A 20723-nucleotide genomic window follows, 5' to 3' on the forward strand; every position below is an offset into this window, starting at 1 on the left:
AAATCTGGCCGTGCCCCTTCCTCACTTTTAACTGTCAGTGATTTTTCAACACAATCCAAACTCCCTAACAGGTTTTGGTGGCCATATGTAACCTGCTCCTGCTACTCTAAGTGCCAAGTCCACTAGCTTTTCCTCAATTATTCAGTTATGGTCATCAATATTTATTGTGTGCCAGTCATTGTTCTTTGTGCTGGAAGTAGAGGATGATGGGGATTTCTTTCTTTCTTTCTTTCTTTCTTTCTTTCTTTCTTTCTTTCTTTCTTTCTTTCTTTCTTTCTTTCTTTCTTTCTTTGTTTTTCTGCTTATTGTTTCATTCAGTTTCTAAATTTGGCTAATAGTAGGAGAGGTGGTCTACATAGAGCCATCAGTGTCCCTGCCTGTTCTTTCTGGTTAAAATATAACACGATTGCCTAGCTCTGACCACACTTTACCTGAGACCCAGCTGTGTTTGCAACAAGCAAACATGACAGATGATGTAACTTCCTTCCCTGGACAAAAATAACTTTTGCTTCTGCTTGTAGTAAAAATAGTGAATGGTAGCACCTTCCAGAGGACGTGCAGTTTTGATGGACTGAATGATTGTGCCCCACCAAAGTTTATACAGGCACACCTTGGAGAAATTGGGGGTTCAGTTCTAGACCACCATCATGAAGAAGACATTGCAATAAAAATAATTGAATGAATTTTTGACTTTTCAGTGCATATAAAAGTTATAATATACTGTAGTCTTTTACGTATGTAATAGCATTATATCTAAAAAATACAACGCACATATCTTAATTTTAAAATATTCAATTGCTAAAAAATGCCACCCATCATCTGAGCTTTTGGCAAGTTGTGATCTTTTTGTGGGTGGAGAGTCTTTCCTCGGTGTCGATGGCTGCTGACTGATGAGGATGGTGCTTGCTGAACATTGGGGTGCCCGTGGCTATTTCTTAAAGTTGTCTTACTTTAAGACATTCGCCTCATCAACTGACTCTTACTTTCACTTGAACACTTAGAGGCCATTGTAGGGTTAGTAACTTATTTTTAATATTGTCATGTGTCAAGGAATAGGGAGGCCTGAGGAGAGAGATGGAGGGAGAGCCAGTGCATAGAAACTTCCAAACACACAAAACGATTATTAAGCTCACCATCTTATATGAGTGCGGTCTGTAGCACCCCAACACGATTGCAGCAGTGACACTATGGGTCGCGGATCATAGGTTACGATAACAAACACAATGATATTGGAAAAGTCTGAAATATTCCGAGAACTACCACAATGTGACTCAGAGACACAAAGTGAGCCAATACTGTTGGGAAAGAGTTGTTTGACACAGGTCGCCACACATTTTTGATTTATAAAAACTGCAGTATCTGCAAAGCGCAATCAAGTGAAGCACAGTAGAACAAGGTTCTCCTGGATGTTGAAGTTCTACTCCCCGCCCCAGGGATGGCATCAAGAGGGGGCCCTGTTGGGAGGTAATTAGGTTATGAAAGATCATAGGAGTACACTGCCCCCCCCAACCCCGCCATGGGATTCATGCCTTCCTAAGAAGAAGAGGCCATACCCAGGCCTGCTTTCTGTCTGCACCAAGGAAGGGTACGTGGGCACCTTTTGAGGTGGTAGCTGTCTAGAAATCAAGAAGAGAGGCCTCACCAAGAAGCAGGTCTCATCAAAGCAAGCACTTGGATCTCAAACTTCTCAGCCTGCAGCACTGTGAGAAAGGGAAAAAAACAAACAAACAAACAAAAAAGAAGCAGCAGCTTGCTACCAGGGTGATGGCATTTTGTTGCAGCAGCTCAAAGTGCTGACCCTGGGCCCAGTGCTACTCCTGTGGGGAAATGGCACGGAGGACCATGAAACACTGGCTACTGTTTTTCCTGTGTTCAGTAAAGTACATTGCCTCTGGCCTAGAAGTCTGCATTTTCTGCCAACATCCGTGAGACTAACAGGCTGGCTGATGAGCTACTAAATGGGGTAAAGTCCCAGGCCCTGCATGGTCCTTGACCGCAAGCGTCTCTCTGTTCCTACGTCCTGCCTATGCTTGCAGAGAAACAGCCTCCGACTCGATCACATTTCTGAAATCTATTTGATCACATACGTCACTTTTGACATCTGCTTCTGAGCTCCTTTATCTAAAACAATCTTGAGCATTATGAATATTATAGCTTACCTGTAGGATACTAAGTTGCTTTCACAATCTTTAGTTTATATAAAGTTATTTCTCGTTCCTTTTAAAAGATAAACATAAAGCCAATGGGACCTAAGTGCAGGAATGACGACAAATAAACAGATAAAAGGTAAATGACTAATTTAAAACAATGTTAAAAGTATTGGTAAGGAAGAAAGTAAAAGGAATTAGAGTTCTCGTTGGCCGCCATCGTTAACTTTACTGAGCACAAATCCAAAATAGAAGTTTTACTATGAAGTAAAATCATCCATGGCCTAAGCACCTCTAAGAGCAGCGGTTTTAGAATACAATACATGGATTAATTCATGCGGGCCTGAAAAACTTTATGATTTTTATTATTTATCATATTTATTCCACTTCCAAAAAATGTGAGCTTCTTGATAATAGTAGTTTGAATTATTTGCACATTTAAAAAAATAGTATTCATTTTTTTCTACCTTGGTAGCAACTATTACTGATACATTCATGTATCAGGCTCTTTTTAAAACACTTTACAATAAATAAATACATAATAAATAAATAAATAAATAAATAAATAAATAAACAAAACACTTTACGGACATCTTGTCATTAAACTTTTATAGTACATCACAGTAGGAGATAGTCATAGGTAATGCTATTACCTGTAACAATTAAATGAGGAAATTGAGGTTTGATGAGATTTATTTGTCCAAGGAATCAGAACCTGGTAACAACAGAGCTGGGGCTTGAACACAAGCAAGCAGATCAGGATCAGAAGTAGTAACTATGCAGGAAGCCTGGGTGGCTCAGTGGTTGAGCAACTGCCTTTGGCTCAGGGTGTGACCCCGGGGTCCTGGGATCGAGTCCTGCATCAGGCTCCCCGCAGGGACTCTGCTTCTCCCTCTGCCTGTGTTTCTTCTTCTTTCTCTGTGTCTCTCAGGAATAAGTAAATAAAATCTTAAAAGAAAAGAAGTCCTAACTATTCCACTTTATATGTCTTTCCTCTTTACATAAAAAAAAAAAAATGAAAATAAGCAAAAAAGGGTATTATCTCATTGAAAAACTAATTTACAAGTAAGACAAATATTCCTTCTTTCTCTTCTGTTGTAAACAGAGCATGGGCTGATCTTAGAGCTCATTTTTCACATGAACATTTTGCAACATCCCTTACATGGCAAATGAAGATGTGAAATTAAAGCACGTCTTCAATTACTTTGATGGACTTAGAGCCTCCAAGCCAATCACCAGCCACCAGTAAATCATCTCAAAAGTCACAGAGCAGAAAGGGTCATGGATCAAATTCAAATGCTCAACACACATGGATTTCAGTTAGAAAGAAGAGTAGGGTAGGTTAAGTTACTTCTGAGCAGGAAGGCGACACTTCCTGGGTCCGGGGCCACGTGGTGCTAATGCGGTCTGTTGTCTCAGTGATTCCTCCTTTTGCACCTACGCGGTGCTGGTGAGTAAGGAGCCCCTGGACCAACCGCACACACCTGCCTAGGGTGGGACGCAGGCACCAGCACACTGGGCCGTTGCTGGTTCCCCAACTGGGAGGCTGACTCAGGGCCACAGAGCCATCAGCCCAGCGGCGGCATGATTATAATGTGATTTTTCCAATTCTGTTATTTATGACTGTGTCTTTCTCTTCAATTATCTTTTTGCATATTTCACAGATTACCACACTATCACCATACTAACTCTATACCTTTAAGAAATTATTTAAATACCGTCTCTGTTTCACGAGGTCCGTGCTTAGATATTGTACTGTGTAAACTTACCTGATGCATCTTGAGGGTCCCTCATACACTTCTAGATTAATTTCTGTATAAGCTTAAGTGTTTTCTATGAGTCTCATCCAACCTGTAGATTGTCTTTTCTCTACAGAAACCTTGAATATTCTAAAGCAATAGAAGAATGCATATTATAACCCTGTTTAGTGTGCTGAACCTTTTTAACAAGAATTAACCCCATGATGATATCCATTTGGAAACTGATTAATATGTTCATTGTATATATGTTTACAGATTCTTAAGTGCATCTCCTTTCTGAAATGCTGTATCTTTCTCCTCTAAGATTCCAGATGATTTCCAACTATCCACACAGTAAAATCTTTTTTTGTTTTGTATATTTTTATTGGAGTTCGATTGTAGTAAAATCTTAATGCTTTATCTTTCAAAGTACTGGAAATTGGATATCATCAATGGGATAGAACTGATATATATCTTTACATAGTTTTCCCAAGGAACTATTCATAGAAGATAAGTTAGAAGAGCAGTAACTCTTTAATCGATTATGTTTTCCTGGCCATATAGAATTTCTTGTCTATGATTTATTCTATATCTTATAAAATGCTGCTCTTCATTGACCCAGTTTGCATTAATAATCATTATAATGAAAATGTTTAACTCAAATAAGTTGAAAATAAAATACTACTTGAATTCATATATTTTATTATTTATTTATTTATTATTTATTTATTTATTTATTTATTTATTTATTTATTTATTTATGTTTTTAGGCTGATTTATTTGTGTTAGAGAGAGAGGGAGAGAGCAGGGGGAGGGACAGAAAGAGGAAAAAGAAGAAAAGGGAATTCCCCACCCTGAGTGCAGAGGCCTACCTGGGGCTGCATTCCCAGGACTCCAAGACAATGACCTGAGCCAAAATCAAGAGTTGGATGTTGGGGCACCTGGTGGCTCAGTTGGTTAAGCATCTGCCTGTGGCTCAGGTCCTGATCCAGGGTCCTGGGATCCAGCCCCACGTTGGGCTCCTTGCTCAGTGGGAAGCCTGCTTCTTCCTCTCCCTCTGCCCCTCCCGCAGCTCATGCTCACCCTTTCACTCTGCTCTCTCTCTCTCTGTCATATAAATAAATAAAATCTTAAAAAAAAAATGTCAGTTGCCTGACTGAGCCCCTAGGCACCTCTTATTTATTTATATTTTGACATATATTTTAAAATATACCTTAATTTTTCTCAGATTTTTTGAAATATAATTGACAGATGACATTGTGTAACTTTAAGATGTACAACATGTTGATATATATAAGTAATCACCAAAATAAGGTTAGTTAATATATCCACCTAACATATTAGCATTTTTTGTGTGATGAGAACTTTTAAGATCTACGCTTCTAGCAACTTGCAAGTGTTAATACAGTATTGTTAATTACAATCACCGTGTCATATATTAGATCTCCAGAAATTATTCAACTTATAAACCAAATCTTCTTGATAATGTCTGGAAAGACATTAAAATCCTGTATTTACTCAACAAACAGTAATTGATCACCTACTATGTGCCAGGCACCACAGCGTGTACTGCAGCTAGAACACCGACCTAAACACGCACAAGCACTGCTCTCAGGTAGTTTGCACAGCTCTGAGGGATGTAAATGTTATTAAGCAATTACAGTAAAAAATAATGAGTTTTGTCATATAAGTATCTTGAGTGCCAGGAGAGGACACAGCAGCTTCGCAATGTCTCCCCCAGGTTTCTGTGTGTCAGTGCACAGTGATGGAGCTTGCAGGAGACGACCTCCAGCAGAGAGAGATTGGTTGGATCATGTACGTGTGTGTATGAGAGTGTGTGTGTGTGTGTGTGCATGTGTGTGTGTGCATGACATTCACTTTTCTTTTGATAGGAGTGATTTTGTTTGGTTTTAATTTTGCGTTGTTGCCAAATGTTATTTACATGCCTTGTTTATTTTACAATCGATTAAGGAGTTGGATTTTGTGGAAAAAATGTGGATAGTACTTAAAATAATATAAATAATATGAAATCATACAATGTAAGACTTTTGTTAGAACAACATACTTTAAAACATGTATGCAAGTTACAGCAAGTTTAAAAGAAGGCTCATGCATAGCGTTGTGTTGATTTTCGGAATTACATTTGGAAACATAGGAAAAAACCCTAGCAAGTAAAGCGAATATTCCTGACATTGTCTCAGAAAACTTTTGTGTTAAATTATCAATATTTTACCATGACTAACAAGTGCCATATCCTAGTATTTTACTCCTTGTATATAAATTTGAAAGATATATATTAATGAACTTTGCCTATTTTTGCTTTAGTCCTTATATATTTTGAGTCACCTATAAAGACAGGAATCACATTGTTTTTATTCTAACTAAATATATGAGTTAGCTGTGTACTTACAAGTTTGTCTGAATCCTGATGTGTATAAGCATCTACACATATGCAGTCATTTTTCTATCTTTGGAAAGATATTTTGAATATCCTGCTATTAGCAACACAATACAGAGGCATTTTATTTAAAACGTGATCCCGGGGTACGTGGGTGGCTCAGTTGGTCAAATGTTCAACTCTTGATTTCAGCTCAGGTCATGATCTCAGGGTCATGGGATTGGGCCCAGCGTTGAGTTCCGCACTGGGTGTGGAACCTACTTGGGATTCTTTCTCTCCCTCTTCCCCTCCTCCCTCCCTGCTCCTGTGTTCTTTCTCTTGCTTTTTCTCTCAAAACAAAACAAAACAAAACAAACAAATAAACAAAAAAACAAATCATTTGAGAACTCTTAATCCACGTTGAGAAAGGTATTATTATATTGAACCACAATTTAAATTGAAAATATTAATTATTTTTCTTAAATTTCTACATAATGTACTTCAGTCCTGGGGATATATGTTTAGTCATATTTTTATAAATTCATAAATATGATATTAAGCATATAATTAATATTAACTTGCTTATTATTCAGATTCACAAAATATTCTTAAAACTCTGGCGCCTATACTAACGTTTCCAAGAAAAAAAAAATACTACCTAATATTGAACATTTGGCTTCCCAACAAAAAAGGCCAGAGAATGAGAAAATGTTATGTATAATAGAAATTAATTTTTTATTGTGAGAAGGAGATGTAAGCTGGGGACAAGACTTGTCGGGCATGCATGGTATAAGTGAGCAACCAAATTGGTATATCAGGTTAACAAGAGAAGACATGTTTTATCAAGATTTTAATATATGTGCAAAATAATTCATGGTATCATAAATTTACTCCAATCTGCTCGAGCACATGAAGTAGTGACCTGAAAATCATTCATGATTTCTCTCTCTAAAGATTAAGAACTCTTCTGACTCCAGGTCATAGGAAACTCTATGTGGCCTTTCCCTCATGCTTATTAGTAATATTTTCCAGGTAGCTGCTGCGGTTGCAGGTATCTAAGCTTAGGGACTAGAAGGGGGGGCTTTGCCAGTAGCACTTGTCCCGTAATCACTGTTGTAATTGTTGTTTGTATTTACTAAAGAAGCATACGCTTTTTTCTAGGATCTCCCCCTAAATCTCTCTCCCTACTCCCCGCCCCACCACTAACTTCTGTTTATACCTTCTAGAAATGGGTCACATGCCATTTCTAGTTATAAGGAGATCTATGAAAATAAGAATATATTTTCTTCCCAGCCTCAGTGAGGGGACTCATGAGAAAATGTTGGGTATTTCCTGTGTCTGATGAGTCTTAGGCAGCGTCTCGACAGGGATAGGATTTGTTTGTTTGTTTGTTTTATGATCCAAGATGCATAATTCTCTAGGTAAAGGCAGATTTCAATCACAAAGGCACTTTTCTTAAAATTATAATGATTTCTTTGGGTAATAAATTTCCATAAAATTAAAGAAAACTAGTGTTTCAAATTTAGCCTACATCAAAGAAAGAGTGCTTGTCATGCCTGAAGCAGTAAAGAGATCATTTCAAGGATAGTAAAATTGTACGTCCAAATTTATGTTTGGTACATTTTTCTTAGAGTATAATCGAGTTAGGTTTTTGTTTGTTTGTTTGTTTGAGTTTAGTTTCTTTTTTTAAAGTAATATATTTTGGGCACCTGGATGGCTCAGAGGTTGAGTTTCTGCCTTTGGCTCAGGGCGTGATCCTGGGGTCCTGGGATCGAATTCTGCATTGGTCTCCCCGCAGGGAGTCTGCTTCTCCGTCTGCTTGTGTCTCTGCCTCTCTGTGTCTCTCATGAATAAATAAAATCTTAAAAAAAACTAAAGTAACATATTTCAAAGATAAAACTTAAATTAGATTTTAAAACTTCTGAAAGCATCCATATTACTTTCAAAATAACTCACACGTAAATGAATAGAAAGAAAACATTTTCAAATGGTATCATACTTTTTGCCCTTCAGATAAATGATTAATAAAATTAAAGTCTTCTTTCTTCAGAGAAATTAACTCTATAAAAATAAAATAAAGCAAATGGAACTAGAGTGCTGAATTGATGGGGAAGAGTGGTGTGGATAATTTTGTTGACCAAAGAAAATGTAAAAGAGGAGGACATTGATTGACAATGAGTAACAGCTCCACTCCTCTGGAGCAGTGAGCCTATGCCAGTGAAAAGCATAAGTAAAAAGAAGAAAATTAAATAAGGACTATGTACAAGCCCATGCAGTTCACCCAATCACATCCCCCACTTTTTAAAGGCCTATCAGCACCTTTCACAGACCCACTTATTGTCTCAGGTCAAGTGAAATGATATTATTTGCTTCCTGGGGTTGCTGGGAAACTTTTCTCATTTATCTAGTTCTCCATACACACACAATGTCCACTCTGTCTTCTACCATCTTTATGCAGATACTCCAAAATAACATTACTTTTCTGGAAAGTGCAATGGAATCATTATGTTATACACTTCTGCTTACTCAGAAGATTTGGGACCAGCAGATATAGAAATATGAAAAGCAAAGAAATAAGTTGACCCTCAGACATAATATAATATTTCTCTTTCTCTAAGCCTTGGATTGTCAACCTATGGGAGTCTGTGAATTTGGCTTAGTTTTTAAATCACTAAATTGAATTTGATTTTTAGTGACATAAATTCTTTAAAGAACATATAGAAGATCTCTTATTCTTCATCTGTCAATGGAGCCATGAGTTGAAAGCCTTGAGGCTGTCATTTGTTTTCTTCATACTCTCCAGTACAGTAGGAAAAAGATATCCTCACTCATACGCATCAAGATGAGACATAGTTCACAATCAACCACAGGTGACAATTTAATCATGATGCACAGCATGCCAAGAATTACTGATTTCTCATTTCCCATGTTGAGGAGCTCAACACACTGTCCAAGGCCAAGAATGGAACTAAACCAACCCGTAAATCTCATTTATGGGTTTTTGTGTCCTGGAATTAGGTTTGGTACCAATATAATATCAGAGTAGAAGGTCCAGTTGGGAACAGAAAAAATCATACTAAATACAGCATCAGAAAGAATTTAACATACATTAGATAAAGAGCTGTTAGAAAATGGGAAGATCAAGAGAGAGCATCAAGGTAAATCAGAGTTACACCCCCTAAAGACTTGGGGTACAGAGTGTAGGGTTTGGGGCTTCCAAAATCTGGAAAATTGCAGAAGGTACCCTGAGAATTGGGGGCACAGGTCTCTGAGAAGGGGGTGTCATACAGCTACAGTTAACAGCACAGGAGCTTAGAAGAGGGGCTTTGCAGAGCTGGGCTCCAAAAGGGAGCTTCTTGGCTCTGAATGATGCTCATTAGCTGCTTGGCTAATCCTGCTACTGCAGGAGATCACAGGCTGGGCGCCGCGGAGTTTGGGCCCAGACTTCTGAGAAGAGATTGTCTCCTAGAAAGTACTGGTATGTCTGAAGGGACCCTGTGATATTTGTTCCTGAAGGACCCACATTACTGGAGGCTGGAGATAACTGCTGCGGATGGCAAGGGGCCATTGGCGATTGGAAGCTGGAGTGAGGCTGATGAGCAGAGCAGCAGACTTCACCTTGCTTCTCCTGCCTTCTAGTTTCAAACTACTTAGCCATACTGCTGGAAGCTAGCAGGACACCTTCTGAACAAAGGGAAATACAGTTTTCAGAATGTCAACCCCGTCATTATAACATAGAGTATAGATGGGCCAATTTAGAGACGAGTGGGATAGCTTAAAATAAAATTAAGGTGGCTTTTAAATAATATTTGTACATAAAATTGAAAGCAGCCCATTCAGGATCAGGGAAAGGCATAAGAAATGAGAAAAGATGGGATGCGGCAAAGAGAGAGGATGACCATTAAAATATGTATACGTGAGATGGAGGCATAAAACCACAAAACCAAAATTGAGATAAGGAGACAAGAGGATAAGGAGGAGGAAGAGATTAAAGAAGGAAGGAAAAATATATAAATTAATAGAAACAAAATGAAAAGAAAAAATTTCAGGAAAGAAAAGCATGTCCGGGGGCACGTGGGTGGCTCAGCAGTGGAGCGTCTGCCTTCCATCCAGGGTGTGACCCCAGGGTCCTGGGATCGAGTCCTACACTGGGCTCCCTGCTGGGAGCCTGCTTCTCCCTCTGCCTGTGTCTCTGCCTCTCTCTCTCTCTCTGTGTCTAATGAATAAATAAATTAAAAATCTAAAAAAAAAAAAAAGAAAGAAAAACATGTCAGGATAACAAACTTAAGGCTAGAAGGAATATTCAAATTTTATTCTATGAAACTATTACAACTAAGAGATGAAGCCCTCTCTGTAAGACAAAGTGAACAACTTCAAAAAAAAAATGTTCAGCTACAAGTAGGACATTTCTTGCAAACAATTTCTTTCGGTCTTTTTAGGGTGGCATCCACAAGACTGCATTCCATGCAAATGTTAATTTACCTCCTTAACTTATTGCAGACCCCATTTAAATCATCACAAACCATTTGCGACCTCATTCATAGAAGGGCAAATAGTGATCTTTACACAATTTGTTTAGAAATGTTGATGCTCCCTTGATGTGCTTTTTCAATTTGGCAAAAGTTAAAGACAATTATTTTAATGTACAATTATTCCGTAAGTTAAATTATCATAAGCATCATTCGGATGTGAAGTCCTCTGGACTAGTCCTTTTTCTGAAGTGTGGGAAACTGCCATTGGATTGGCATAATTGGAGGGAAATAAGAATTATTTTTTAGTATACGTTTTTCTCAAAGTTGCACATGATTCTCTAGCTTCTTTAAAAGTAGAAAATCTAAATGGTTATTTTTTTTAAAAAAGATTTTATTTATTTATTTATTTGAAAGACAGAGAGAAAGCACGAGAGAAAAAGAGAGTAGATGGAGAGGGAGAAGCAGGGGAGCCTGATGTGGGGCTTGATCCCAGGACTGGGGGATCATGACCCCAAGGTAGATGCTTAACCGAATGAGCCACCCAGGTGTCCAAATTGGGTCTATTCATGACTGCACAGAAACTCTCTCCCTGACTAAACTCTGCAAGAAACTTCATCCTTGGCCTACTTCTCTTCTGTTGAACTCCTGACCTCATCCATTCTTGACAACGTCCTGTTAAACCAACTTATTGATAATCCTCCATCCCCACCATTGGGGCAGACCCCTCTTGCCCCATCTTCCATATCTCACCAGGTTGCAGTTAGCAATTTCCCATCCGCTCTCTCTCACTGCCCGTTGGCAGTAAATCCCCACTTGTCCCTGTATTTGTTTTGGAGTTCAGTCTTTCTCCTTATTTCAAGGGTATTAACCTCCACTGAAACAGTCATGACTAAAGTCTTCCTTGCTATTTTTAGCAAATGGAAGAAAAATATTTCTTTTGCACTTCCTATCATTTGGAAGACCAAAGATTACGGAGTGTGATGCCTACTTTCTGACGTCAGCTTGTATCTGGCACATACACTGTTGCTCTGCAGAGCTAGTTCTAAGAAACTGGCTCTGCATGTTTCTTGTTCTTCAGTTTTCTTTTTCTGATCTGCAGTGTTTGAGAAACCAGATAATCAAAGTTGTTAGAATTGTGTAAAACGTAAGGAGACAAACTCTAAATGATGTTCTAATATTTAATCTTTAAGGGCTATTTCCGTAACTCACAAGTCCTTTTCTCCATTACTCTTAATTTGAGACGGTTTAAAAGGCCAGGTTGGCAGAAAGCACTGGGTGAAGAAAATGTTGCTACGTTAAAAGCAGAGTATAAAAGCATTGAATTATCCATCTTGGACATACCTTGGCGAGAAAGCTTGAAATGGTCAACAAAGCTTAATACTCATAACACTGTCCCCAAATGGCCATTATATGAAAAATTAAAACTAGACTTCTTAGAACCAACTCTTGGTTTTCCCTAGTGTATCTGTCAACAAATAAATGGAATAGTTTAGGTTTGCTTGGTTGCCCGAATGGCTGCATTTCTACTTTGGGATTCTTTTCTTCATGTCGTATGAATTCTTACTAAATAGCCATGACCCCAAAGAAGGCTTAAAACATTATCTGATTCAGATGAGCTAATCACAGACTTTCACTGTTGTTGGTGTAAGGAAATTTCAGTGGATTCTATTCCTTCCTCGCTGCCAACCACAGGTGATCTTTGATTTTCACTTTGTCTCAGGGATTAGATAGTCAGGTATAATGAAGAAGGAATCTTGTGAGAAGTACAAATGTGTGCACAAGAAATAAGTTGGTATTTCATCTCGGCTCTGATGTTTCCTGAAGACGCTGATCCAAGAATGAGCTTTGGGGCACCTGGGTGGCTCAGTCGGCCGAGCTTCCAGCTCTTGTTTTCAGCTCAGGTCATGACCTCATGGGCTATGATAGTGAGCCATCATCATTTGGCTCCATGCTCAGAGAGGAGTCTACTTGAAGATTCTCTCCCTCTTCCTCTCCCACTGCCCCTCCTCCCAATCATTCTCTCTCTTTCTCTCTAAAATATATAAATAAATCTTAAAAAAAAAAAGAATGAATTTCCATTCCTTAATTCATTAGGTCAGAAACATTTATAAATGCATGGTAAGTGCTAGCCGCTAGGCAGGAATGAATAAGGACTAACGAATAATGAACTATACTCTTCAGTCTACTAGAAAAGAGCTCAAATTACTTATGAGTCACCCAATCTTAGTAAATGAAGAGTAGATAAATCTGATTCATTTGATAATAATCCTACTTTGTGCTTCAATAAAGTCCTTCTCAAATATATATTTCCATTTTGAAAATAACTTAATACAAATAAAAGACACTGCTTCATTTATACTTAGTTAGATTAATACTCTTCCATCTATTACATTGAATACTTGATCACAGTTCTACTCCTGCTTCAGTCATGTATCTGTGCTCAAACCTATCAGCATAGTACTAGCAATGAGTTTGTTATTATTTGCAAATTACTTTTTTTTAAAGATTTTATTTATTTATTCATGAGAGACAGAGAGAGAGGTAGAGACACAGGCAGAGGGAAAAGGAGGCTCCTGTGGGGAGCCTGATGCGGGACTTGATCCTGGGACCACGGGGTCATGCCCTGAGCCATCCAGGGGTCCCTACTTGCAAATTTCTGCCAACTTTCTTTATCCTGAAGGATGTGATGAGTAGAGGAATTTTTCTTATCTACTCTTTTAGAAGTGATCACTTAAAGACACGTTTAATATTATTAGACCCTTTATTTAAGTTGTTTTATATTTTTTGATTTAAATTCAGTTTACCAACATATAGTATAACACCCAGTGCTCATCCCAAGTGTCCCCCTCAGTGCCTGTCACCCAGATACCCCATCCCCTCTCCCCGCTCCCCTTTGCAACCCTTTGTTTGTTTCCCAGAATTAGGAGTCTCTCATAATTTGTCTACATTGGCATTTTGTATTTTGTTTTTGTTTTTTCTCCCAAAGGATCTGATCATCGTTCTCCACAATTTTATGTTCTCCTAAACTACCAATCATTTGTACCTTTTTTTTTTTTTTTTAAGCAAAATTAATCATCTAATTGCTCCCAGGTGCAGAGTTTGCTTAGATTTCCAACTCAGGGTGGATCCAGAGAATCCTTATCCTGCATGTTACACAATCCTGATTCTTATACAAAGTACCTTACATAAATGTTGTGACAACACAGATTAATATTTTCTTGATCTTTTTAATAAAATGATAAAAATGTTCAGATCTACTAAATGCAGGCTCCTTGCAAAACATAGTATTATTTAATGTTTAAATTAATATATAGGAGATTCCTGGGTGGCTTAGTGGTTTAGCATCTGCCTTTGGACCAGGGTATGACCCTGGAGACCCGGGATCGAGTCCCACGTCGGGCTCCCTGTGTGGAGCCTGCTTCTCCCTCTGCCTATGTCTCTGCCTCTCTCTCTCTGTCTCTCATGAATAAATAAATAAAATCTTGAAAACTAATTAATTAATTAATTAAGATATAGTTAAGTTCTAAAACTCTTAATCCATTTTCTCTTTTTCTCCCCCTTTGTCTCTTGACCATCATAGATAGGAATATTAGTCTTTGCAGTTCCTGTTTCATTTCTATTCAAAAAGATAAAAGTAGAACAAGTCAAATGATTGTAAGAACTTCAGAAAACTCATGAAGCATTTTGTATTGGGTGTGTGCTTAAGTACTTCATTTTAAGATTTCCTGTTGAATAGTCTACATAAGAAAAGACATGCCATGTATTTACTTAAACTAACAAACATTACCTGATTTTCTGATAAAGATTCTTCTGAGCTTTCAAAGTTGGTTTCTGAGCAAAGAGATGGTTTATGTTACACAGTTAAATTAATTTTTCTTTCCAGATTATGAGAATACATTTGACACTATAAGAGGATTTTTTTCAGATATTCAGCATTATTACCTAATCACCAAAGCCATAGTAAAATGTAATTTTGAATGAGAACTCCTAATTTGTCTATAATATAATTAGATATTATTATTTTGGTTTTTAAAGTGTAGTGGTAAAAAGAGAATCCTAAACTATTGGAATTTGAAAGGGTTTTATATAAATTATAATCCAGGAAGGCTTGTGTGGCTTAGTTGGATGAGTGTCCAACTCTTGATTTCGGCTGCGGTCAGGATCTCAGGGTTGTGAGACTGAGCCCCACTTCAGAATCCTCATTCAGCATGGGGTCTGTTTGAGATACTCTCTCCCTCTGGCCCTCCCCCCCAATAGCACTTTATTTCTCTCTCCAAAATAAATAAAATATATATTTTTAAAATTATGGTCCAAACCTGTCCTATTGCAAATGTGAAAATTGATGTCTAAAGGGATTAAATGGCAAAGTGACAAAATTAGAATAAAATTATTTTAATTCCCAAATATATTTCTCACTTTATAAAAGGTAGACTCACTTAGTGCTTGATGAATGGAGATGAAAATCTTATTCTTCCACTTAGATATATAATTTCAGTATTTACTTTATGGAGGAGTGAGAGAGAGAGAGAGCAGATAGTTTCCAACCTTGCTGAGAACCACTCAAGACCACAAGATCAACAATATAATTCCTTGATTTAAAAAAGTTTTGTGATTAGAGATAGAGAAATAGATACACAATTAACTAAAAAATATATGAAGAAAACAGATAAATGCTACAAAGCATAGGATGATATGGAGGAGGTAATATTTAAGAACTAAGCTAAAAGGAGACACATAATTATACATAAATTATTCTGAATTTCTGCTTTTAATGGCTCCTAAAAAAATAGCCTAATATATGTGTAGACAAAGATTGACACCAATCATCCTATCAAGGGAAATGGTCAATGGAATTCTTGTCATCCTTTTCAATTAAATACCCTTGGAACCATTTAAAAAGTCCTGCTGAGGTGGCCCTAGGATACAGTGAGGTCAGGTGAAGAGCCTTTACACGATCTGTGACCATGGAACATGTCTTGACGAATCATCATTGATAGTTTAAACTGTCATTGTGCACTATTACATGTAATTAAGGACACCAAAAATAGAGTTCTATTCTTTGTGGTGGTTGTTCTCCTTGAAGCAAGGATCCACAATATTATTAACCAGCTCCTTTCCCCTTGGTTTCTTAGACAATCTTATTTGCAAAAGATACGTATTTGTCTTAGCACCCATTTTGATGGTGACTTTTGTGAAAGAATTCCTGAGTCACTTTTTGGCAGTGTCTGTATATTTGATCCATCGAATCTAAATATTTGTCCACATTCATCAGCCGGCTCATCAACTGCAGGTGCTTTTATTCGGTATAATTATTATTTTTCCTATGACTTGCATTGTCAGAGGCAAGAAGTTTTTCCTGTGAGACTTCTTTCCAGCAACAGTCAATAACTGCAAGACCAATTAAATCTTGGTAGGCAGCAAGTGCTTTTTGCTTAGTTTAGTTTTGTTTGTTTTGTTTTCCTCCCATTCAATATTTTATGAGCAATGACACTTTCAGAGGAGGTAACTGTTATTTTTATGATATAACTTGCCTCTCTACATAATTGAGCCTCCCAGGACCATCTGCCATCAGATTATGCCATCTACTGTGGCATTGGATGCAAAATTAACTCATGCTCACAAATAATCCTATAGTTGAGATGAAGATTTCCAGCATCTTCCATCTAAGAGAATATAATTGCCATGATGCTTGTATTATATGAGGTATTCAAGGGCCATGTCTTATCAGTACCGAATGCTTATACTTTCTATTATCATAAGTCGAGATATGCATCTCTTCTGACTCTATGTTTAAAACTTTTAATTCTGTAGCACAAAATGATTGGTGCTAATAGCTAAGCCATTTATGGCAAGGCTCTTGTATCCATGGTGTTGATTTCCAGGATGCCAATATCAGTGTTTTGCAGTGATGAACCAGCCATGTTACCAGGGCAACTGCATTCATTCTTTCACTCAACAAATACCACGGAGCCCTGTAATGAGTCACTGTTCCAGGTATTGGCAACATTACAATTAACAAGATTGAAAAAAAAAATTCTGCATTCATGGATCTTGTGTGTGGCTCTGCTAAGATTTGCATTGATTGTTTCTATTCCTCTCAATGTGAAAGCTTTATTTACTGCACTTGAGTTATTCATTTTAATCATAATTTTTATTGATGTTATATACACAGTAAACACCAAATAAAGATGACATGAATGAATAGTACTGATAGTAATTTTAGCTTGGTCATCGATACTTGCAGTTCTGGATTTCCAATTGCTCTAAATGATCCTTTTATCTTCTGTTTCTCATTGTAATTTGTGATTTCTTAAACCAAAATAGTAAGGATAAAAAAATAATCCTTAATATTTTGAAGGTGAAGGAAGTGAAGAGACTTCAGTACTCTTAGAGAATAATCTGGACTCGACTACACACAGGTTATTAGTTCGGAATCAAACTTTTAGCTCTAACAACTTAGCCCTCTTTCATATGAAAAGCATAGTGTGGTCTTTCAAATCAAGATGATATGATTTAATTAATGCCTTACTTTATATAATTTAATGTCTTCTTTGGTATTAAACACACAAACATAGAGGATGCACACACATTCCATCTCTGTACCATTTTACACATCAATAAAAATGTGTGTTTTCAGAGACACTGCAGTAAAAATACGTATTCTGTTGTTACTGAAGGCAGTAGAAATGTAAAATTACTTTATTGTGGTTTTTTTTCTTCATTTTAATATTCATCTAGTATATCCCACACAAATAACACTACCTTTTTTTAAAAGTCTCAAAAGTATCCTTTGGTTTTATAAATTGAAAGAATGGGATATTTTGGTCTGTACATATTTATTGATCCTTAAATTCATTATTTTTACTAATAGATCAAAGAAAAAACTTTGTTCAAAAAGTTTAGTCTTCTGAAGTTTCTACTTTTTTCTCTTGGGGCTCCGCAATGTTCAGACTTAGTAGCTTGGCCTTGGTGATATTTTGTGATAGATCCCGCCTCACTTTCCAACCTTCTCTCTTTAATCCATGCATAATGAAACTCTGGAAATCTCTCAGATTTACAAATTCTTTCAGAGCTCTATGTCCTTGCATATCTGTACGTTCTGCCTAGACTAATTTTGTTTTAGCTGCTATCTTCTGCATGATTTCCCCTAACTCTGTGAGCCTAGAATTAAGTTTTCTCTACAGGCACATTGAAGGATGCTTAGCCATGGCCATGTCTACTCATCAAATTTTACTAAGTCCCCATAAAAATCAGGAAAAAGGAAATCTCTAATTTTTATAAAACAATATGCCTGCTACTCCCAAATTTTGGAGGCCAATAGAATGGAAGACATCAGGGGATGATTAGAAAGCAATAGTTTTCAACCACAGGTTTAGAAAGTTTTGCTTTGTAATGATTCCACACTGAAAATTCATTCCTCAGTTGTCCTGAGCTAGAGACATATCCTCTAGAAAGTCTACCTGTTTATGGTTCTCATTATATTCACCTTTTTTTTTTTCCCTTCGTATGTCTCATCAAAGGAAGGAAATACCTCATACACTTTGGGCAGAACCTTAGAATGGTATCCCATGCCTCAGAATTAAATGTTCTAACTCATACTCTGAAGGCATAATGTCAAATGTGTTGATTACTTAATGTACACCACTTCCTTCTCACTATAGTTATAGTCATTACAGCACCTGCTACCCACTGCACATGCCCCAAGTGGACTCTTTGTTATTAGATTATAACAGTTTATTTCCCTAAATTTAAATCTCTCACTCTTAGAGTATGTTACACTAATCTTACTATCCCCTAGGATCCAACATTGTGTTTTAACTCTGCACTGTTTTCTCTAAAGACATTTGTTGAAAAAAAAAAAAAAAAGACATCTGTTGAATTGTGATCCATTTAATGAGTTGATAATTGAATTCCAGACCTTGAATATGGATAATTTACTCATTTTCATACTATATTCTAGAAAGTTATTTTTACTAATGGAATATAATTAATGAGAAATATGAAATAGAGAAACAAAGGTTATATGTATTTATAGCGATATAATAGCAATACTACTTAAGTGAAATAACACCTTTGAAAATATTGACAGAATCTTTTCTTTTCCCTTTCAATAGATGATGCCCTACTTTTGGAAGTATTTCAGAAGGCATATACTACTTTTCATATATAATTTTCCCAGTTAAAAAAAATTTTTCCCAGTTATTTTAAGTTATATCTAAGACTGGAGATACTGTTTTGAATCTCAAACACATTGCAAATATTCAGAATAGAGAGGCAAGAAATGTAGATGGATTGGATTAGGAATCACATTACTAAAAGAGTATACATTTCCCCTAAGATGGGGTTTTAGCAACTTCATCTTAATAGCACCAACTTGTGCCCAGCAGAAGCAAATCAAGCATAAAATGGAGTTGGATCTATTGCAGCATTTTTTAGCTCTTGGTTGCAATTGATTAAGGTATAAAATCCATTTAATGACTTTGTCTCTAACATTTTTAATAAACTAAAAAAAGACAAGAGGTAAACTGAAAATAACAGTGCATTGCACATTATATTATGGGATTTTGTTCTGAGTGTGTGTATATCTTATAGATTTAAATTTTACGACTTTTTTTCTGATCAAATAAGTCTGAGGACTTGATTCAGAGTGTTTCCAAAATTTGACTTAAAACAGTGGTCTACAATTTATGAAGATCACATTGTTATTAAATCATCTGCAAGATATGCCCAAACACCCACTTTTCCCACAGCATGCCTTTGCCTTTCCTACTTATCATCAAAGTGTTAGTTGCTAATGTGAAAGCCGTTGGCTTCCCAACAGATATTGCAGGTATCCATTCACCTTGATGTGATGGTGCTAATAGATTATATTGATCCAGCAACATCTCTCTTAAGTCCTTTCTGTGATTAAGCATTGCTAAAATTAGAAGTAGATTGCTAAAATTAGAAGACCATACTATAGAGATTGAGTGTTGTGGTTCATTAACTGGAAAAACTACTTAAAAATATATGCAGCTAAAATTTTTCATGATTTGTCACCATTAGTTGAACATAATTGATATTCAAATCATGGAATATTTTGAAATGAGAAAGGGGATAGAACTGTATTTCACTATTTGTATTTTACAAATGATTTTGTAGATCCTGTTTTTCAGAATTTCCATACATATTAGCTAAACACAGTGAAAGTTCAGTAAATCTGATTAATGAAATGCAGACTGGGGATGCCTGGATGGCTTAGCAGTTGAGCGTCTGCCTTTGGCTGAGGTCATGATCCCGGAGTCCTGGGATCGAGTCCCACCTCGGGCTCCCTGCATGGAGCCTGCTTCTCCCTCTGCCTGGGTCTCTGCTTCTCTCTGTGTCTCTCATGAATAAATAAATAATTTCTTTTTAAAAAAGAGAAAGAAATGCCGATTGTTCTAGAAAAATAGTGTTAGTGACAGGAACAGACACAGTCTGGGATAAAAATAATGAGAATCAATCTAGAGAATGAGAAGATACATCTAACAACCTTGTCTTCATATCAATGTCTCTAAATAGAATTCAGGACAATTATTAAAGTAATGATACTTGAGCTCTTCCCTTCTCATCTTTGTGCATATCTTATATTGAGCCTTCCTCACTTCGACTCTATGATTTTCCTCTGGTTTATTAGTTTCCTGAAAACCCTTCCTTGTTGGATTATCATACATTTACATAAGTATAAGTTTATTCATTATCATCTTGCCCAGGTCTAAAAGAAGGTTTAAGGTGAAGTCTTGTTGACTTCCTGAATGAATTCTGCAGTTTTTTTTTTTTTTACCAGTTTAATAATTTAAATACTTGCCCTATTTTAGAAGAATATTGATAGCAATCTCCAAAGTTTCTCATGGAAACAAACAAACAAAACAAAACAAAAAACATTTCTCATGGATATGTGGGAATCTGACAAATCATTTCCTATCTATGTCTGCTACCCATTCCACTTCCAGAGAGTGGTTCATGTTCC

The 20723-nt window shown here is 36.8% G+C and overlaps 1 protein-coding gene across 6 annotated transcripts in view; it reads left to right on the plus strand.

The window, feature by feature from the left end:
• The window catches only part of CDH18 (cadherin 18), a 943171-nt gene that overhangs the window by 121250 nt on the left and 801198 nt on the right, over positions 1-20723 (plus strand). The window lies entirely within an intron of this gene.

The sequence above is a fragment of the Canis lupus genome, chromosome 4, assembly GCF_048164855.1.
Source record: "Canis lupus baileyi chromosome 4, mCanLup2.hap1, whole genome shotgun sequence".
NCBI classification, from domain to species: Eukaryota; Metazoa; Chordata; class Mammalia; order Carnivora; family Canidae; genus Canis; species Canis lupus.